The sequence below is a fragment of the Hermetia illucens genome, chromosome 6, assembly GCF_905115235.1.
Source record: "Hermetia illucens chromosome 6, iHerIll2.2.curated.20191125, whole genome shotgun sequence".
Classification (NCBI taxonomy): Eukaryota; Metazoa; Arthropoda; class Insecta; order Diptera; family Stratiomyidae; genus Hermetia; species Hermetia illucens.
Window position 1 is genome coordinate 64,094,115 of NC_051854.1, and position 20,309 is coordinate 64,114,423.

At 40.1% G+C, this 20,309-nt stretch overlaps 2 non-coding genes across 2 annotated transcripts; one reads left to right on the forward strand and one right to left on the reverse strand.

Moving 5' to 3' along the window:
• Positions 1–3,975: 3,975 nt before the first annotated feature.
• Positions 3,976–4,048, forward strand: Trnak-cuu. The gene has a single exon. It is a non-coding gene; the product is annotated as a tRNA-Lys (tRNA).
• Positions 4,049–15,581: 11,533 nt separating this feature from the next.
• Trnak-uuu lies at positions 15,582–15,654 on the reverse strand. Its single transcript has one exon. It is a non-coding gene; the product is annotated as a tRNA-Lys (tRNA).
• Between the last annotated feature and the right edge of the window lie 4,655 nt (positions 15,655–20,309).

Genomic DNA, 20,309 nt, shown 5'->3' on the forward strand with positions numbered 1-20,309 from the left:
GTTTAAAACTGCCGCAAGGTGACTCTGGTGGTATGAGATAATTGAGTATAAATAGTCGTTCGTTCGATCAAGGATTCATTTCAGTTTCAATCGTCATTGAAGTGCCAAGTAAAACTCAAAGAAAAAAGCATGGAAGGGAGTCAAAAACGTCTACTTTTTCTATATGAATTTAAACTTGGTCACAACGCAGCGGAGGCAACCAGAAACATTTGCAGAGCATTTGGAGCTGACGCAGCAAACGAACGAACGACACAGCGGTGGTTCGAAAAATTCCGATCAGGCGACATGACCCTCCAAAGTGAACCTCGTGGACACCCAGGACCATCGATCGACAACGACGAGTTGCGTTTGATAGTGGAATCTGATCCCCGATCATCGATTCGTGACATTGCAGAGAAAATAGGCGTACACTATTCGACAGTATCTCGGCACTTACAACAGCTTGGAAAGGTGAAGAAGCTTGATAAGTGGGTTCCGCATGAACTCAACGAGCAAAACATGGCGCTGCGAATAGAAATATCCAGTTCTCTACTCAACCGTAACAGGAACAATCCTTTTTTGCGCAGAATAGTGACATGCGATGAAAAGTGGATATTGTACGACAACCGTCGCAGATCAGCGCAATGGCTAGATGCCGATCAGCCTCCACAACACATGCCAAAACCGAGCCTTCACCCGAAGAAGGTAATGGTAACTGTTTGGTGGTCTGCATCTGGAATTATTCATTATTCGTTTTTGGAGCGTGGTGAAATAATTAATGCAGAGAAATATTGTCCCCAACTTGATGAAATGCACGAGAAATTACGTGTTCAGCGGCCTAGATTGGTCAACAGAGATGGAGTGATACTGCTCCATGATAACGCCCGACCTCATGTTTCCAGAATGACGGTCCAAAAATTAAATGAATTACGATATGAGACTCTTCTTCATCCACCATATTCACCCGACTTCTCGCCAACCGACTACCACTTTTTTAAGCATTTGGATCACTTTTTGGCGGGGAAACAATTCAGCAATGAAGTAGCTGTCAAAAGTGCCTTTGAAGAATTTCTTAGCTCTAGAAACCCAGACTTTTACGAAACTGGAATAAATGCCCTTGTATCTCGTTGGGAGAAGTGCATTGAAGCTGCTGGTTCTTATTTTGACTAATAAAATTAATTTTCATAAAAGTTATAGTTTTTTGAAATTTTACTCAAATATCCGACATTTCATTTGCAACAACCTAATAAAAAATTAATTCTATATAAACTGTGAACACTTTTTTTCTAACACTGTATATATTTTAAAACAAGTTATTAAGTTAGGGTATGGACGGCCAAGTTTTGAAGAGGGTCTTTCCCTACCTTCGTGTGAAACGACAATCTCTCAGCAATTGACAAATTGAATATTCTTTCTTCTTCATCGGGAAAGTGAAGTGACCCTTAATATCCGATTTCTGGCTAAATTTGACTTCTTTGCACTCCACTGTTTTTTTATAGTGTCTTCTACACATCGTATCCATTACCGTGACCCTAAAAAAATCTCCGTATATACTGCACGTTATTCACCAAATTACGAGCATACGGACATTTCTATTCATAATTGGATGAGGCCAAAATTGTAAAGTATCTAGTCTGCAGATACATTGTACTTATCAAAGAGCAAGTATAGTCTGAAAAGTTTCCCATTGAATAAAACCATACAAAATGCCAAATGACACACAGTAAGAAAAATTTCATAAAATTGGGCTCAGTTTTTCCAATCATCTCTTGATACTACTTGGGTTTTCATTTTTCTTGACAAACTCGAGAAAATCAGCCCAAACAGTAGGGAATCTGCGAGTATAAGCTATTTAATAATTTACCTTTTCGAATTGCAATTAATGATCTATAGACACTTCTTTGAATAGCTCTAAAAATAGATTTCTTTGAAAAAATTCTCCTATGCGTCCAAGTCAAGCAAAAAATATTTTAAGACAACTGATTTCCCGTACTTTTTGCGAAAATGTATAATAATAACTGGAATATATTTTTTATATTAATTTCATTTTTCTTACGCCGCTTTTGTAAAAATCTAATTCTACGTTCTGTCACAACTAATTTATTGGTCATTTTAAAGCACGCTGTATGGCAAACTTCTAAAGAACACACTAATCGTGCATAACTTTCTAATAAAATCCATAATTTTTTGCGAATTCATACGTACACAGAAATTTTTTCTCACCTGTTCTTATTCCACTCAACACTTTATGAATTCACGGACGAAGTCTAATTATGCTCTTTTATGGTGTGGCCTGATTGATGTGATTCCATCCTCAGTTTCCTGTGCTGTAATAAAGAAAAATCTTTGACTATATGCTGCATCGTCCTCTTGCTAGCAGACATTTTTATGCTCCTGCTAGGAAAGCACTATGAACTGGAAGTACTTAAAATCGCTTTGCTTTAGTGTTGAACTACTCATTCTGTCTTCTTTATGATATGAAATTTATATGACTCTCTATATATTGACGTAGCTATTAATTAGATTATATATCGTGGTAATACCCTCCTGTATTTTGTAGGGATTATTTTAATGCTCTTGTTTCCCCGAGTTATCTCAGCCTCATCGCAAAATTCGTCAACATCGGAAAATGCAGGTCAGAAACAACCTATATAACGAATTCTTGCCTCTGCTTCCTAATTAGCAGGTTGGAGTTATCTAATTAATGTTAAATGGATTGTTTATTAAGCTATGTCCTTGCGACTTGCCCTAATATGGGGTGATGCAACAAATATCGGTCATAAAATATATGCGTAAATGTGAAAACCCTCTGGATATCCCATTTTGTATCTTAGAGTCCCGTGGTTAATATGTTAATGCCTTTGAATTTAATAGCGCTGTTTTTATCTGCGCAACAATGAGTGAACGGAAACTTTTTCATTTGCATTTAATTTTGAGAAAATGGGATAGTTCTCAAATGAATGACATATGGTTGCCATTTACCCCTTGGTGAGGTGTAGCGCGCCAACGACACCTACGCGCCATCGCATGTTGAGTGAAGTAAGCACTCGAGCCAAGAAACTTCAGTAGCTTGGCAACTGGCAGTTGCTTATGAAAATATAAAACTGTCAAAATTAATTTCCCGCGTCAAATGCCAAGGAGGACAATGAAATATTGTTTCGTGCCTTCATCACCATCAACAACAGCGCAACAACCGGTATCCGGTCTAGGCCTGCCTTAATAAGGAACCCCAGATATCCCGGTTTTGCGCCGAGGTCCACCAATTCGATATCTCTAGCTGTCTGGTCTCTTGATCTACGCCACCGCTCCATCTCGGGCAGGGTCTGCCTGGTCTTCTTTTTCTACCATAGATATTGTCCTTATAGACTCTTCGGACTGGATCATTCTCATCCATACGGATTAATTGATCCGCCCACCGTAACCTATTGAGCCGGATATTATCCACAACTTGACGGTATCGCTCATAGATTTCGGCGTTATGTAGGCTACGGAATCGTCCATCCTCATGTAGGGGGGCAAAAATTCTTCGGGGGATTCTTCTCAAGTTTCCGAGGAATACATGAAGACTGGCAAGATCATTATCCTGTACAGTAAGAGCTTTGACCCTACGGTGAGACGTTTCGAGTGGAACAGTTTTTGTAAGCTGAAATGGGCTCTGTTGGCTGCCAACAACCGTCTGCGGATTTCATCATCGTAGCTGTTATCGGTTGTGATTTTCGACCCTAAATAGGAGAAATTATCAACGGTCTCAAAGCTGTAGTCTCCTATTTTTATTTTTGCCGTTTTACCAGTGCGGTTTAATGCTGCCATTGTTTTTTTTCCGTAATGGATATGGTAATTTGGCAGGTGAAACTATCATACTATTTCGGTGTAAAAAAACATATAGTCATTTTCTAATGCGAGAAGTTTATTGTATTTGCCAGATTTTATTAGTGTTTATGGTTTCTATTCACGAGTCGTAAATTATATTCCGCATTGGACAGTTGCTACTCATCTGCCCGGCTAGCTCAGTCGGTAGAGCATGAGACTCTTAATCTCAGGGTCGTGGGTTCGAGCCCCACGTTGGGCGCGAATTTTCTTTTTGAAAATTTTTAACTTCAACTACGCAGTATTCGAAGGTGACGGATGATATTTAATGTTCTTGAGAGATTGATGACGACTTAAAATATTTCACGTAAACAAGAAATTTTTTATCATTGTAGGGACGACAAATGTGTCCTACATAATATTCCATACAACAACCCTGTGAATGATTTTCATATTTACAGTCCTGATGAAAAGAAACTTGGTTCTTGATTTTCGCTCAGCAATCGGTTCAAATTCCACTCCGACATACTGTAAGGCCGGGCCCAAGTTGAGGCGCAGTATAACGCAGGGAAGAAGAAGCTGAAATGGTTTGCGAGACGGTAAAGCGCAGTTCTATCGTCATTGCGTCAAATAATATACGGGATTAGTGCTTATATACATACATACCATGATCCTTTTTTATAATGAGAGATACCTGTAGCTGGTTCAGGAAACTCACATTTTTTTCTTATCTGAATATGATGGTTATCCTCTGTATAATAAGCCCTGAAAAGTGCAAATTTTCAAAATTTATAGCCTCCGAAGTGTCCGTGCCTCTACTGGAGAGTGAGAAACTCACGCCATTTTGTGCGACATCATAAGTCGCGGCAAAAAACTTCAGGAGACTGGCAACTGCAGTTGCTTATTAGCACCTCAAAATGCGAAAATTAATTTCGCGCATGAAATGTCAAGAAGGACGGTGAAACATTGTTTTGTTCCTTGCTGCACAAATAATTCCGTAAAAACCCCGCTGGAAGCTTTTTTCGCTGTCCCAAAAGGAAATATTCGTAAGAAGTAGACCGCCATCACCCGACTAAATTCAATTGTTTTGGAGTCAGGTTTAAATTTTGAGCATCATTTCAATATGAGTTAACATTTTTTAAACTTGAACTCCAAACTTAATTGATAATATAGGACTGCGTTAGAATTTTGTGTCATTATTATTTATGTTTCAAGGAAGATCTTAAGAATTATAGCCAAGAGATTCCGCAGAATATTCATCCGGCTCAAGGATCGCATTCCGCTCAGTGCAAATCCATTCGTTTGCGGCCTGTGAATCTTTTAGAAACGTACGTTTTATCGCCACCCAAGTAAAGATGCAAGCGAAGTTTCTTGTGCACATGTGTTCGAGCATTATTTCTGCCAAAGCAGTAAACATTGCCCTTGCACATTAACTGCACTCCCCCCACTGCATTGTCCCTATAACTTTTACGCTGGCACATGTAAATCAATTAAATAACCATATTGCGCATATTTGTATTAATCTAATTTTTCACACTTGCAAAATAGAAGATATGTTAATTGTTTAGGATAAGTGAGGGATCCTAAGTCCACAACCACTTGTTGGACCGGACCAAATGGAGAGCAACTTACTTCCACGTCACGCTGCTCCTAGGGCAGAGGTGAGGCAGCGTCTGACGAGTTGCCTCTGCCCTGGACGAAACCGTTTGTCCTATAATTTTTTGATGCTTGGGTGCCATGCTCCAAACCAGGAATCCGCGGACTAAAGAGACGTGGGAGTAAGTTGCTCTCCATTTGATCCGGTCCAACAACAAGTGGTTGTGGACTTAGGATCCTTCACTTATCATAAACAATTAATTTAGCTTTACCCAGCTCAGGGTTAAACTATTGGTTTCTTTTGGATATAATTCGCAACCTTGGCGTGTTTTGCCAAATATATAAAAAAAAGCGTTTTCCATCTCATTCCACTCACGGTCGCACTGCTCCCAGGTGAGAGCGTCTGACGAGTCGCCTCTGCCCTGAACGAAACCGTTTGTCCTATAATTTTTTAGAAGATGTGTCTGAAGCAATCGATTGAGACAGATATTAACTAACATTACAGGACTATTATTCTATTTAGTATAATAAATATTAACTAACATTACAGGATTATTATTCTATTTAGTATAATAAATATTTAACTTTCCGTTTTGACACCTTTCTTTTCGGGGACGTTGTACTTGCTATTTGGCGTGCTACCATTACTGCCGAAAAATTATTAAGGCATAAAGTCATTTTTACTGAAGTTGTAAAATTTTTGATTTTTTCGGATAAACATTGAAGGAATGAAATCTAGCCATTTGGCGTTCAGATTGCGACGTCCTTGAAACAATTGCAAATATTACTGTGGTTTTCTCAGAGTCAAACAAAAATTAAATATATTTTTTTAAATATACCTAATTAAAATCATATCATTGAAAATATTTAAAACATAACATTTCTACAGGAAAATCCTGAAAATTTTCTACTTTTTCGCAATTTACGGGTGTGTCTTCCCTTAATAATGAATACCGAAAAATTACACTAATAATTCTTATAAGCTTTTTAAAAAGCAATTGTTAAAAAAAAATACGGAGAATTTAACGTTAAAGACGAACTTAAACAGGCTCAACACGTTTGCCGCTTGCCGCAACCCAGCGGAAATCAAAGGCAGAGCTTTTTTTAAGATTTATTTAGTATTAGCAATATTTTTGATGCATTCTTTTCCTGCTGGGAAACTCCAAACCCCTGGAAACACGCTTGCAACTGCATTGTACAATGAACAGTCCACATCGGCGAAGTTCGTTTCAAGTCGGCAAGATATGTTGACACACTGCATTTCACACCGCTCATTAATCTCGCACACACTTGCACATACCCTTCGATTTTTGCCAAAGAACCGATACTCCATCGCGCTAGCGAACGTACACATACCAAGCAAAACACCTTGTCACACATTTGTGTTTGTTGAGGCTTGGGAAATGTGCGGGCGCGCTAGATCGCTAGCAAATGCTTGCGCTTGAGACTTTTCGTTAGGGATTGGCTTGGCGTTTTATAATTTTCTCGGTGCATATGTTGGAAACTTATTTTCAGTTGAATTCAGTATTGCGAACCGTTTTACCCGCAATAACTTTTTCTGAAAAACCTTGATTCCCAAATACCAATGACTTGTGTATAGCATTCTTCTTTCAAGGTTTGTTACATCATTTTATATAAATTGAATAATGGGGGAAAAATCAAATGCTATTATGTGAAAAACCCTTGATAATGATATTGAATCATTGTCAGGACGTCTAACCACTCACACCAGCATAAAGTGGCCGCCTGGCGATCCATGGTGCAGAGACTTTTGTCTATACCACTTACTAAAGAAAGGTTCGAAAAAGAAAGGGCATGCAGCTACAAAAAATGGATTTTGGCCAACTCTAATCCAGAGCTTAATTAAGAAGATGCAAGGTACGAAGGAACGAAATCGCCTAACAACTTTGTTCGAACAAGAGAGGATGAAGATGGATACACAGCGGGCCAGCATAACATACTCAACGGAAATGTACCCAGCTTTGCGACAAATCTTGGAAAAAGAAGGCATTGAAGCAGTAGGATCAAGCAGGACACTTATGCTCAAAGCACAATTAGGCAAAGAAAAAGACCCGAAGAAAGAAGAGGAAAAAAGCGACATCTACAAGAGGTCTTGTGAAGATTGCCCTTGTACATACGTAGGGCAAACCAAGCGGCTAGTCAACACTCGCGTCAAGGAACATTTAAAAGAAGCTGAGCTAATAAAACGGGGCAGAAAAACACATATTAATTCTATAGTCGCCCGGTATATTGTAGAACATGACTATAGAATGGAGAGGGTAACGGTGTCGAAAGAGGTTAAGAGCAACAAATTGGACCCTTACGAGAGTTTCTTCATTGGAATAGAGCCTCAGGAGCATCGGCTGAATACAGATATGGGTAACGCGCACTCATATCTGTATTCACGGATACCACAAGGGGGATATGTTTAAAAATTAAGATATAATTAAGGCCTAGTCATTAAAATAATTAGATTAAAATAGTTAGTATATGTGTAGAATAAAGATATTATTGGGATTATTCCGTTGGAGATCAGTTTATTTGTTTGCACATGAATGCGGTCAATGTAAATACGCCGGGCACAACACGCAATACCATTGAATCAGGACATTCAATGAGAGCGATAGTTGCTTAGCGCTGTATCTAAAATCAAAATCAAAAGCAATTTCAAATTGACTTTACAAATTCGAAAGGGTTAGAAGCTAAAGTAAAAGTCAAGAAATCATTTTTAAGAAAATAACATAAAGGAGGTGGATTTGATTTTGCCGCACAGTACTGAACTGTTGCTCATTAGAAGGTGATAATGTGATCTGATGGTAATAAAATTAATCGGTTAGGATCTGATGAATTTGGACTTGGATCCAACATTCGAGCTACATTACCGGAACATCAAACTTTAAAATGGGAGGCTTCTCCATAATTTGGCTACAAGTACTGAAAATTACGTGGAATAATGTGAACAATGGCCCATATGAACATCCTGTAGGATTCTCTGCTTCCGAATGTCGATATTTTTAGTAATGTAACTGAAGCTGCAATTTTCATTCACGATAATGGCCGTAGATACACTGTTAAAATATCAAAATAATGGCTACTAAGCACCGAAACCATCTGAATCTTGATATTGTTGAGAACTCGTGGTAAAGTATGTAATGAAGATTATCCCTTACTAGATCTTATCAAAAACATGTCAAAGTGAATTGAAGGAGTATTTAAGGCCAAAGCCACTCATAGCAAAACTGTTTACAGAATTAAGCAACAAAAAATATGTTTTTTTGCAAGAAATTATAATTAGATTTACAAATCTTCTTAGCTTTATTTATCTGGAAAAGAATAAATTAATTATCCAGATTAAAAGTATTCTTTGATTTTACTCCACCCATGGTGGGGAAAATATTAAACATATATTACCCATATTTCCGATTTACTTCTTATATCTATCTGAATTAAGCACTACCCGCAAAGTACTATATACCTATATACACACATGTCTGGTTGGAGTAATTGATATTCATATACAAATGACTAAAAAACTAAAACAAAATAATTCTTTCCGATCCAATTTATAAGAACTCATTTCGTTGTGGTATTGATGAATTGATATGTGATGATGACGTCATGCAGGCTGTAGAGTGCACAAAATTCACAAAAAAATGTGAAGTTTCACCCCCTATAACTTTGTTAATAATAATTGGATTTTTTTCAAACTTTACCAACTTGTGCCTTATGTTCTTCTTTATACGTATGCCAAATTTTGTAATTCTGGGATGAATATAAAGGGGGTGCCGGGTGAATTTCTAAAATGTGGAAATATACTATTATTAACTTTATTTGTGCAGATATCGGAACCGGATATATTTTGAGGCCTAGATTTCGTAGAGATGCACCACTGGGATTTTAGATTTTTCGGTTGGATAGGTTCTGAGAACGAGACCTGTTACACTTTTAGGGGGTCATATTTTGAGCCCTCACTCCCCTATGTTTCACCCAATATCAAATATTGAACCAGTTTCGAAAAGTACTAATTGAGATCTTTGATACCCCACATGGCTACATTCTGTGAAAAAAAAATTTGCACCTTCCATTCACATGTATGGGGAGCCCCCCCTTAAACTTAACACAAGATGGCGCCACCTACTGCATGTAAAGGGAACACCAGATTACATACTTTCACCGATTTTCGTGACAAACAGTCCAGCCGTTTCCGAATAAATCGGGTGTGACAGACAGACAGACAGACACCGTCTCGATTCTAATAAGGTTTTGTTTCACACAAAACCTTAAAAATTAAAATTTTTTTTTCACTTGAAGAATGCTTTGCTTGTCCTAAATGGTGACTAAAAGGAACGGAAGTTTGGGAGTTCGTATTTTCTTAGTGATATTGGTGGGACATTCTCCGCATAAACGGTATAAACTTCTATTAGGGCACAATCCATCAGACAAACCTACCTTCTATCATACTCCTCAACTACTTAATGTCATGTAGTTCTAGGGCGACCCACTCGCCTGCTACCCTGGGATAGTGGGTTCCATTGCATGGCATGACCCGGAGTTGCCGCTTTTTCTTACTGTGTGATCTATCTATTGCCACTTCCGCTTTCTGTTGAACACCTACACGAGTATCTAGCCCGTACAGTGGCAAATTCTTCTGTCTGCCTCGATGACATGGCGGAGACAGTTTTTAACGAAGATTTATAGTCTTTGAGTAACAGTAGTTGTCATTTGCCATTTACTACTCCCATATAGTATAAAAAAGAGAATATTGGCGGGGAATACGCGGGAATGTTTGTGTTGAGGTAGCTGCATTTACAAATTTTGGAAAAAATGAAAGCGGATTAGTGCTATTCATATTTCGTGCAAGATTGAGTGCGGTGCCGCTGTTGGTAGAAACAAGACTTTCAGATAGACAAATTGCTCAATGCCCTCGATGTTCTGCCGATTAATGGAACTAGGAAGAGTCTCATGACTCTCCAGCTTGGTTTTGTTGGAGTTTATCTTCAGCCCAACTCTGTTTGGTTTCTTTACCAAATTCAGAGCCATTCGACCAAGGTCCATGACTCGGCGAGACAGCAAACAGATGTCATCCGCGTAGTTTAAGTATTTGAGGAAAGTTTCAATGGGAACTCTTCCACGTCCTCCAGCCAAGGTAGCATGAAGAACTTCACCGATAACAAGAAGAAAATATATCGGCGGCAAGATGCTATCCTGGCGAACGCATCTTTCGACTGCAAATTACTTTGAGGTTTTTCCTCAATGCACCACATTTGCACTATCATATATCGCTCTGATAATGGCTATTATAGTAATCGTTCCTAGCTTAAGTACTGAGGAAGAAAGTAAGTAGGTCTCGAAATACGTATTTACTAACTATTACAATATATTGTAGTAGGAGAAAGCTTCCTAGTTTTATTTTTCTTTAATGGCTATTAGTTTCTTCGTAACGCCTTTCCACCCAAAGCGTTCCAGATACACTCCTTGTTGACTCTATCGAAAGCGCTCTCGAAATCGATGAAGAACACTCTGGACACTGCAAGACAATTATCCAAACTGTGTTGATGTGGTCGGTACAGGACTAGATTGGAAAATAAAGGTCAGCCTGCACTGTATCGATTAAGTCTTCTGCACCTCAGGCATTCCGATTAAGACTGCCACGCCTTGGTGACCTAGGAACTGATTCCTAACCATAATTTGAATGCGAAATCCCCATCAAGCGAAGAAAAAGGGGAAATTTCTGCGACTATAACTAACAAGGTGTTCGTGTGACACATTATTTAAGCACTGGACCTACCATAAGCTCTTTTCGATTTCGACAATTGGCCAGGTAAAATTTTAACTATTCAGGCTTTTTAGTGCCTTTATCTCTGAGCAGAGTGTAGTGGTCAACCATGTCCTATTAAATCTAGTTGAAAAATTTGGGTGATCAATGAACGCTAGGGGGTACAAGCTTTCATAGTCGCTGCGAGTGGAGGCGATCCCGTGACATAGCACAACGAAATGCAACGTAGCGTATGCCTGACGGAAAAGGCACAAACCTATTCATTGCCTTTACGGTTTCTGCAGTGTTGTTATTTCCGCTTATCAAAAAATCCCGGGTTCTTGCCCAGGGAGTGGAAAAAGGGATTGAGTGAGGGGGAGGGTATTTGCATGTTGTCTACTATTGTAAAGATAATAGTCAACGTGATTTTAGCACACATCAAAAAGCATTTTGAAAGCTTAATCGACGGGCAGCGGGTTTCCACTCTATATCCTTTTGTACCTTCCACATTTAGGTTTCGTGTTTACAGACTTGTTGGCTCTTTTAGGCTTCCTTTTTCTGTATGTGAAGTCGCATTTTCACCTGACGAAGTTCGTGTTACATCTCTGCACGTGCTTGCGTTTTTTGAGGGTGCATTGCAGCATTCTTCCGTTCCGTTGCTTTACATTCATTATCGAATCAGTCGTTCCGATTTTTTTTACGACTGGGACCAAATATATTTATGGCAGCACCAATGGTAACGTTCTGCTGGTGGTTGTGAAGATCATTTGTTGATGCTTCCTCTCCAGGACATCTGTTAATTGTGGTCATTGCGGCATCCATTTTCCAATTATAAATACTACGTAGGACTCTTTTATGGATGGATTCTAAGTGGTATTGCTATTATTATTCTGTTAAGGGAAAGTCGCACCGCGTCCTTGAAGAACTATTGTGCCCTTTTTTCTGGTTATAGTGTACCTATTGATCATAGTATCTCAAGCAGGCCTATAACCGTTAGGAACTTTAGTATGTTCCCTAGTTCTAGATCTTTCAGCTTTGCATCTGGTATTAAGTGTTCTCCCAGATGCTTCGACCTACTTTGCACAAGTGCCGAACACTGTCCCAGGATGTGTATAGAGGTTTCGTCCTCCTCCTCACAAAACCTGCAGGCAGTGTCCGTAGATATCCCTAGCTTCCCTAGGTGATAGTTCAGCCGACAATGACCAGTGAGAATTCCCACTATGATTCGGAGGTTCTTTTAGGTGAGGTTTAAGCAATCCTTTGTGTGTATGGGTTCGTATCCCCCAATAAGCACTCGGGACTGCTCCATCCCTGGTAGGCCAGCCCAGCATAATTCCCACAACCGTTCCCCTTCATTTCTTAGATTCATAGCCATGAAACCATTTCCGATTCCACAGAACGGTTCTGGCCTGGAACCCAAAGTATCCAGACCTTGTTGGACGAGCCGAGTCTATTCAGTTTCTCAAGGCATTCCCATACCAGTTTAGAGTTCACCTGGTTGGACCTAAGTGCCTTGACCGCTATTCGGCTATCGGTGAGAATAGCTATGTTCTGCCCCCATAGTTCCTTTGCAGATTAAAGGAGGCACATTTGTCTATGGCGTATATTTCCGCCTGGAATATGCTAGTGTACCTGCCCATTGGCTCGAAGTATATTTTCCTTGGACCAATGACACCGGCACCGGCTCCCTCTGTGAGGGATCCGTCAGTGTAAGTAATCAGTTGCTGGTTTAAGCCGTACGTCGCAGCCACACTCTCCCAGTTTGCCTTGTTACTCCAACGTGTTTCAAATTTCTTATTTCTTTCTTCGCCTAGAAAGAATATCAATCTTCCTTTGATTTAGGCAGCTCCCCCCCTCACTCATACTACCGGCCATCCTGAATATTGCCCTCCTTGCCTGCATCTGTATGTGCAGGTGGAGAGGGGTTATTCCCAGAAGGACCTTCAGGGATGCCGCTGGGCATGTCCTCATTGCCCCACTGATACACACGCAAGCCAGCCTTTGGAGCTTATGTAACTCCCTGGCTTGTGTGCTGAGTTCGTTTCTTACTATTGCCGTATATATCCAAAGTAGTATCTTCGGGCTGCAACCCCATTTTTTTCTGCTGTGGATCTGCAAGTTATCAGAGCCTTCGTGGCTTTCCGACAAGTGTTTCTGACATGTGTCTTTCAGAGTAATTTTTGGTCTAGCGTAATTCCCAAATATTTGACCTCTGTTTCTCGTTTCACCTGCATATCATGTAATTTTATGGTTCTCAGGTGATCAAGCTTACGCCTCCTAGTGAATGGTACTATGGTGGTTTTGGCTGGGTTGATCCGTTGTCCCACCTTCCTGCATCAGGCACTAGCAACCCTTAGTCTAGTTTGGATTTTATCACATAGGGTATCTTCATATTTTCCCCTACAGATTTAAACAATGTCGTCCGCGTAATCCTGGAGTGGTATTCCAGTATTTGTTCACACGTCCAAGAGTTCATCCCCTACCATACTCCAGATCAGCGGCGATAGTACCCCACCCTGTGGGCAGCCTTGAGTGGTGTTCATGATAATAGAATTTGTTCCTGTCGGTACCTCTATTTGCCTGCTTTCTAGCATTTTGTCCATCCAGAATGCCAGGGTGTTTCCCACTCCTTTGCGGCTCAGGGCATCTTGTATCTCTGTGCGCGATGTGTTGTCCAATGCTCCTTCGATATCCAATAACGCTCGCGCGCAATTTCTTTTGTTTCTCTGGCATCCCATAATACCTCTGTCAGTTGATACAGAGTTTTGAGAACGAACGATGTTAGGCACATTGGTCTGAAAGATTTAGGGTGAAAAGGATCCTTTTTACCCGCTTTCGGAATAAATACCACTTTTACCCGTCTCCATGCCCTTGGTATGTATCCCAGTGCTATGCTTCGCCTTACCACCCTCAGAAAAGACTCTAAGATAATTCCTAGGCCTCTCTGGATAAGTGCTGGGAAAATGCCATCGGAGCACCATACAGACCAAGTAGGACCCTGTATGTTCTGATATTCATCAAGGGTGAGAGGTGGCGGCGTTTGATTACAAGTGATCAATTTGGGTAAAATTGGCCCCGTCCGGAGACAACCACGTATGTTTGTTGACGACTTTCCAACAAACATTTCGTGTGACATTGCTAGTTGAATGATCTGCAGTTCTTTGACATTTGCAGTTTTGTTGTAGCGGGAACCGATGTTTCACTTGTATACGGGCTCCGTCCTTACTTGGCTGTTAAAATTTACAAGTATGGTTTTTATATCTTATCTAAGGCAAGGTATCCTCCGATTCTGTAGTCTCCTCTGTAGAGGCGTGAACGCGAATGAGGCTTATATTTCGAAATTTATCTGGCAAATACAGAGTGCATAGCCGTTCGCTTATGTGTTCAAAGCCAGTAACGGGGTTACTTAGGGTTGTCAGCCCTACTTAACCTCCAACCTGGAGGACCAGTTGGTAAAATTTGTCCCTTTTTTAGGCGCGGGACACTCGCTCGACATGAGGATGGACGATTCCGTAGCCTACATAACGACGAAATCTATGAGCGATACCATGACCGTCCGGTTGTGGATAAAATCCGGCTAAATAGGTTATGGTGGGCGGGCCACTTAATCCATGTGGATGAGAATGATCCCACTCGGAAAGTCTATAAGGACAATATCTATGGTAGAAAAAGACCCTGCCTAAGATGGAATGATGGCGTAGGTCAAGGCGCCAGACAGCTTTTAGGGATATCGAATTGGTGGACCTCGGCGCAAAACCGGGATGTCTGGAGTTCCTTATTAAGGCAGACCTAGACCGGATACCGGTTGTTGCGCCGTTGATGATGATGACACTCGCCTTCACCATTCTCTCTGCTGCAGTTTTTCGTTAAGAAAAAAATCCTAGCGATTACCACGTGAAGGTGGAGATAGGGTTTGGTTGTAGATCTTTTGGTCCATTATGTATATATACCTACTACTACCTCTGACTATTAATTTGCCAATTAGCCAGCGTTATATCGACGGGAAACTTATGGAAGAAAAGTTTCTTCTCACGGAAGTTATCATTCCAAAGCCAAGTATCTCCGTTGATGAACAGCTTACCAGGATTGGTAATCGCGTTTCTACGTTGATTCCATGTTTCTTCGACGTTCGTAATGATCAACAATCACGTAAATGAAACTATTTCCTTCCTTTTCTTATGAAATCGTCCCCCATTTAATTCGCAAAATTGGAGATGAAAACGTATTGAATGTAATGTTGACATATTTTTAGCTATTTATTATAGGAAAAAAAGTTGTCTCCCTTGTTGTGTGGCGGGAAGGTAGGGATCATTCAGGGTCCCGTACCTCCGTGGAGTATTTATTCAGCAACCAAGAGAGGAGATTATTTTAATCGAGTTACTTAAGTACTACTATTTTAGTAAATGTTCCTCCTCGACCAGAAGTTTCGGCAAAACTTAGGCACCGCCCGAGCAGGGACTTGAACCCTGGACCGTTGGATTAAAAGTCCAACGCTCTACCGACTGAGCTACCCGGGCTGTGATTCTAAATTCTGTGCCTACCATCCACACAAGAATATTCTTCCATACCCCCTGCTGGCCTTATAATAAAATATTCGCTGCACGACATCTTCTAAAAATAAATCTGATTACCTTCTTGATTCAATCAGTTTCTAGCACCACAGTCTGAAATCGAGTCATGCTCTCGTATCTTGGAAAATTATCAATGACGTCCCCTGCGTTGTACTAATGAAGCTTTAACGTGACTCATGGTGTTTGCAATAATCATGTTTACTATGAAAGTTCCACTGAACTTACGATGAGAATGCGATTCTAATTTGCGAATTATCTTTTATTTGTCTTTTTTGTAATCGTTCGTAGACTCTCCGGAAATTATTATATAATAGAAGGGCATATTCATTGATGTTCATTTGCACTGAGGTGGAAACTTAACTTTGGAAACAGGTTTGAGTTTACTATTTTGGGAAATGGTTTTCATTGATATTTTTCGAACACGAATATATATATACGTATGTTGAAATGTTACTTAGAAACGAGAACTTTTCTGTAGGTGACATCCGGATTTATTGTAGCTTTTCTCATATTCAATTTTATCTAATCGCATTGTGAGGCTAATCTTTATTTTAATTGGGGAAGCTAATGGAATGTCCACTGTAAATGGTGATAAAAAGAAGGGAAAGATGAGGATAGCAACCCGAAAGTAGAAAGATAATGTCTAATTGCCATTCAATATTTGATATGAATATCCAAAAAGGATTTGAATCCATTAGACACACCAATAAAATTTAAAGAAAAACGTTACTTGGATAATTAAAATTCAATTTATGAAGAACTATAAATACTCCTTTTGAGGGATGAGTCTTTAGCGAAGATTACGTTTTTAAAGCTTCCTGTCCAGCAATCTACAGCTATTAAACATTTCCACCATCCGAGAAACTTAACCCTATTCAAGAGTATCTCGCAATTTTTCTATGGATGTGCTATTTGAAGTCTTCCGAACAACCGAGATGCATTATTGATTTAAATTATTCCAGTGCAAAATCCTCAGGCACATACTAATGTGCCATAAAAAAATGCACCCAGTTTTTGGATCTAATGTCCTCTTTTAGTAGGTGGCTTGGCTTTCTAAATACTCTACCCTAATCTTCCAGATTCGGTTATTGTGTCTGAATAATGCTTATGGAAGGCGGCATTCATCATTATCTTGACTTGGCAAATATTTCTTTTTGATATTTCTTCCAAAAACGTTTAGTGATTTTTTCACAATCGCAGTTTGAATTAGGTACCATAAGTGATTAAATGTCTGACATAGAAGAAACAAAGTGGTGGAACTCATATTCTCTTAATACAGGTAACCTTTTTACGAATGAAGTCGGAATCCTAAACTTGTAACATCATCATCATCAACGGGGCAACAACCGGTATCCGGTCTAGGCATGCCTTAAAAAGGAACTCCAGACATCCCGGTTTTACGCTCACAGGTTCACAAATTCGATATCCCTAAAAGCTGTCTGGCGCCCTGACCTACACCATCGCTCCATCTTAGGCAGGGCCTGCATTGTCTTCTTTTTCAACCATAGATATTGCCCTTATAGGCTTTCCGGGGGGGATCACCCTCATCCATACGGATTAAGTGACCCGCCCACCGTAACCTATTGAACTGGATTTTATCCACAACCTGACGGTCATGGTATCGCTCGCTTGTAACAACAATTGAGATAATTGAAAATTGCAATTGTTACAAGCAACATGTAAAATGGAAGATTTTATTTAATGCTGTTATAATTCACAGTCATGTCATGTTTTCTGTATTATATAAATCAAGAGCGAGTCGTCACCCTCAACTCCCGTTGCAACTGGGGAGGCAGCACCTGAAATGTCCCGGGGAATTTGGGGAGTTGTTAAGGAAAACGAAAAGTTACCCCATACAATTGTTTATGCACCACCACAGGGGCTAACACTTTCCAATTTTCTGAATTTTTGGTAGAACCAGATCCACCTCGCCGTCATATTGTGGTGACTCTCGCTCTAAGGGCTTACTACATACCACAATACTCGACTCGCTTGAGTCTATAGTTGCTAAATGCTTTCGTAAGTCCACTTTATGGAGCACGGGAAATCCCATTCAGAACTTTTGAAATGAAACGATAGTGGCTGATTTCTGCGAGTATCCGGTGCTTGGAAACGGAGCGGGAGCCTTTAATCGGGACATGTACCCAGGTGTATCCGGACAGCTGAGTGGTTGGAGCAATAGGCTGTCGTACGGAAGGTCGTGGTTCAAATCTCGCTGGCGGCAGTGGGATTTGTATCGTGATTTGACGTCGGATACTAGTCGACTCAGCTGTGAATGAGTACCTGAGTCAAATCAGGGTAATAATCTCGGGCGAGCGTAATGCTGACCACATTGCTTCCTACAGTGTTCTGTAGTGTACCGTTACGGTCTTGAATGAAGTGCTCTAACACACTTCAAGGCCCTGATCCAATATGGATTGTTGTGCCAACGATTATTATTATTATATACCCAGGTATTTCACGCCATTTGATTGACGTTTGATAATGTTGTTCGTTTTTGTCTGAGGACAGCTTCTTTTTCGCAAAGTGAAAGTTATTTACCCCCTCTGGTTCGTTTACCTGCGTCCTCTACTCCTGATGACCATCTTCTACTCATTCTAGAGATGATACTTGAGGCTAAATTGATCTAAAGATTTCTTCCAAGTGCCTTTTTCCCATTGCTTTTAGCCGAATTTTCTATAACATTCCTTAACGGAGATTCCTTGATGATTTCGATAGCAACAGTGCCCAGATATAAACAAGTCGAGCAGAATTAGTTGAATATTAGTCTTCCGGGCTTCTTTAAGTGATTATTGAAGGAATTTCATAATTTCTTTCAATTTGTGTTTGTTGTTCCTTGTACCGGTAATTGCCTTTCCTTTTCCTTTAGTTTTTAAACGTCTGGTAGCAAAATTGATATATGATTTCTTGTATTCCTTGGCTGTTAATGGATACCTGATCAATCTAATTATAGGCGTGTGTGTGGTTTGATATTGTTGGAATCATAACTTTCGTCGCCGAAAGATAATCTGACGAAAGTATTTCGTTTCTAGATCTCAAAATATCGAATGTGGACGGGCAACTGAAATTTGAAATATATAGGAAACCAACCGCTACGTATCAAACTTAAGTAGGGGTATGTCTAAGTAAGGACTGGATAATTAATAACGGATGCTCAAGGTGTCGGGCAACGAATTAATTCCTGACGATTGGCAACGAGGTATTATCTGCCCCATAGATAAAAAGAAGTATATCACGCAGTGCAAGAATTATAGAGTTATCAAGTTGTTGACTACCCTCTATAATATATTCTTCTCTATCTTGCTAGGACAGAAAGTCCCATACCCTCAGAACATCATTGGTCCATACCAAAGTGGACTCTCTAGGCAACTCAACAAAAGATCAGATTTTCTCTCTGCGGCAAGCCATGGAGAAACTATTCCACCATCTTTTCATCAATTTCAGTACCGCCTATGATAGCATAACCGGGGTAAAATTGTACAAGGCCATGAGAGAATCCCGACGAAATTGATAAGACCGCCTAAGCTGACCCTGGCTAATATGTGAGGGTAGATAACACCTGCGGGATCACTTTCGAGATCATTCCCCTCCAACAAGGGTGTAGGACAAGGGGATGCCCTATGAGGCATCCCTTTTAATCTGAGGCACCGTCCTCTTCAAGTCAAGAGAAGTTCAAGGGAAGACCAACCCAAGATGTACAGTCTACCTTCCTCCAGATCGAGCAGGCGGTGCGAGATCTTGTGCTGGACATTAATGAAGGCAAGCCGAAGTACATGATGGCATCAAAGTACCAACAGTGTCAAATTGTACTGGTCAAATGAGAATAATAAAGATAGAAGACTACAACTTGGATAATTTCTCTTATCTAGGGTCAAATAGTACAACTAAAACTGTTGGGTGCCAACAGAGTCTATATTTCAGCTTACAAAAACTGGATCTGGGTTTTTAACAAGAAAAATTGTGGGCTCTGGGCCGCGTTCGAGAGAAAAATACTACCAAGAATTTTTGGTTGTGGATAAAATCCGGTTTTTAGCCATATACGAATTGAAATTCGGACTTATTTCATAATTCCTGCAATTCGTGTCAAATTTTTAGTTCCATGAGCGAACGAGCCCAGATCGAAATGAAGAAACGACAATTTTTGACGATTATTGGGGCTACGTAATGTTTTCATCAAATATTAATATTATTGGATCCTTCTTTCAAATATTTGAACCCTTTTGAGCCGTCGAGTTGTTGACTTTCGCAACAGATTCTTTGTCAAACTGTTGGGATGAGTTGTCAGTTTGTACATGCATTTGCTGGTATAGGATGCAGTCTCACGCTATGGGTATCTGAAGATCTCTGTGAAGCTGGTTATTTTTCACAAATTAAGGCGCCCCTGTAATTGTAAGCAGAATCCTGGATTGTGAACGTGGCAATAGCTTTATATTAGATATTCTCGCAAAACCCCATAACTGGATCCCATAGGCTTTATGACTGCCTTGTACAAAAGAACTTTGTACTCTAATTTAACCATAGAGCGCTTGTTTAAAAGCCAGTAAAAACTCCTTGCTTCAATGGTCATCTGCTGCTTCTTGGCTTCAATATGCTTTTCCACG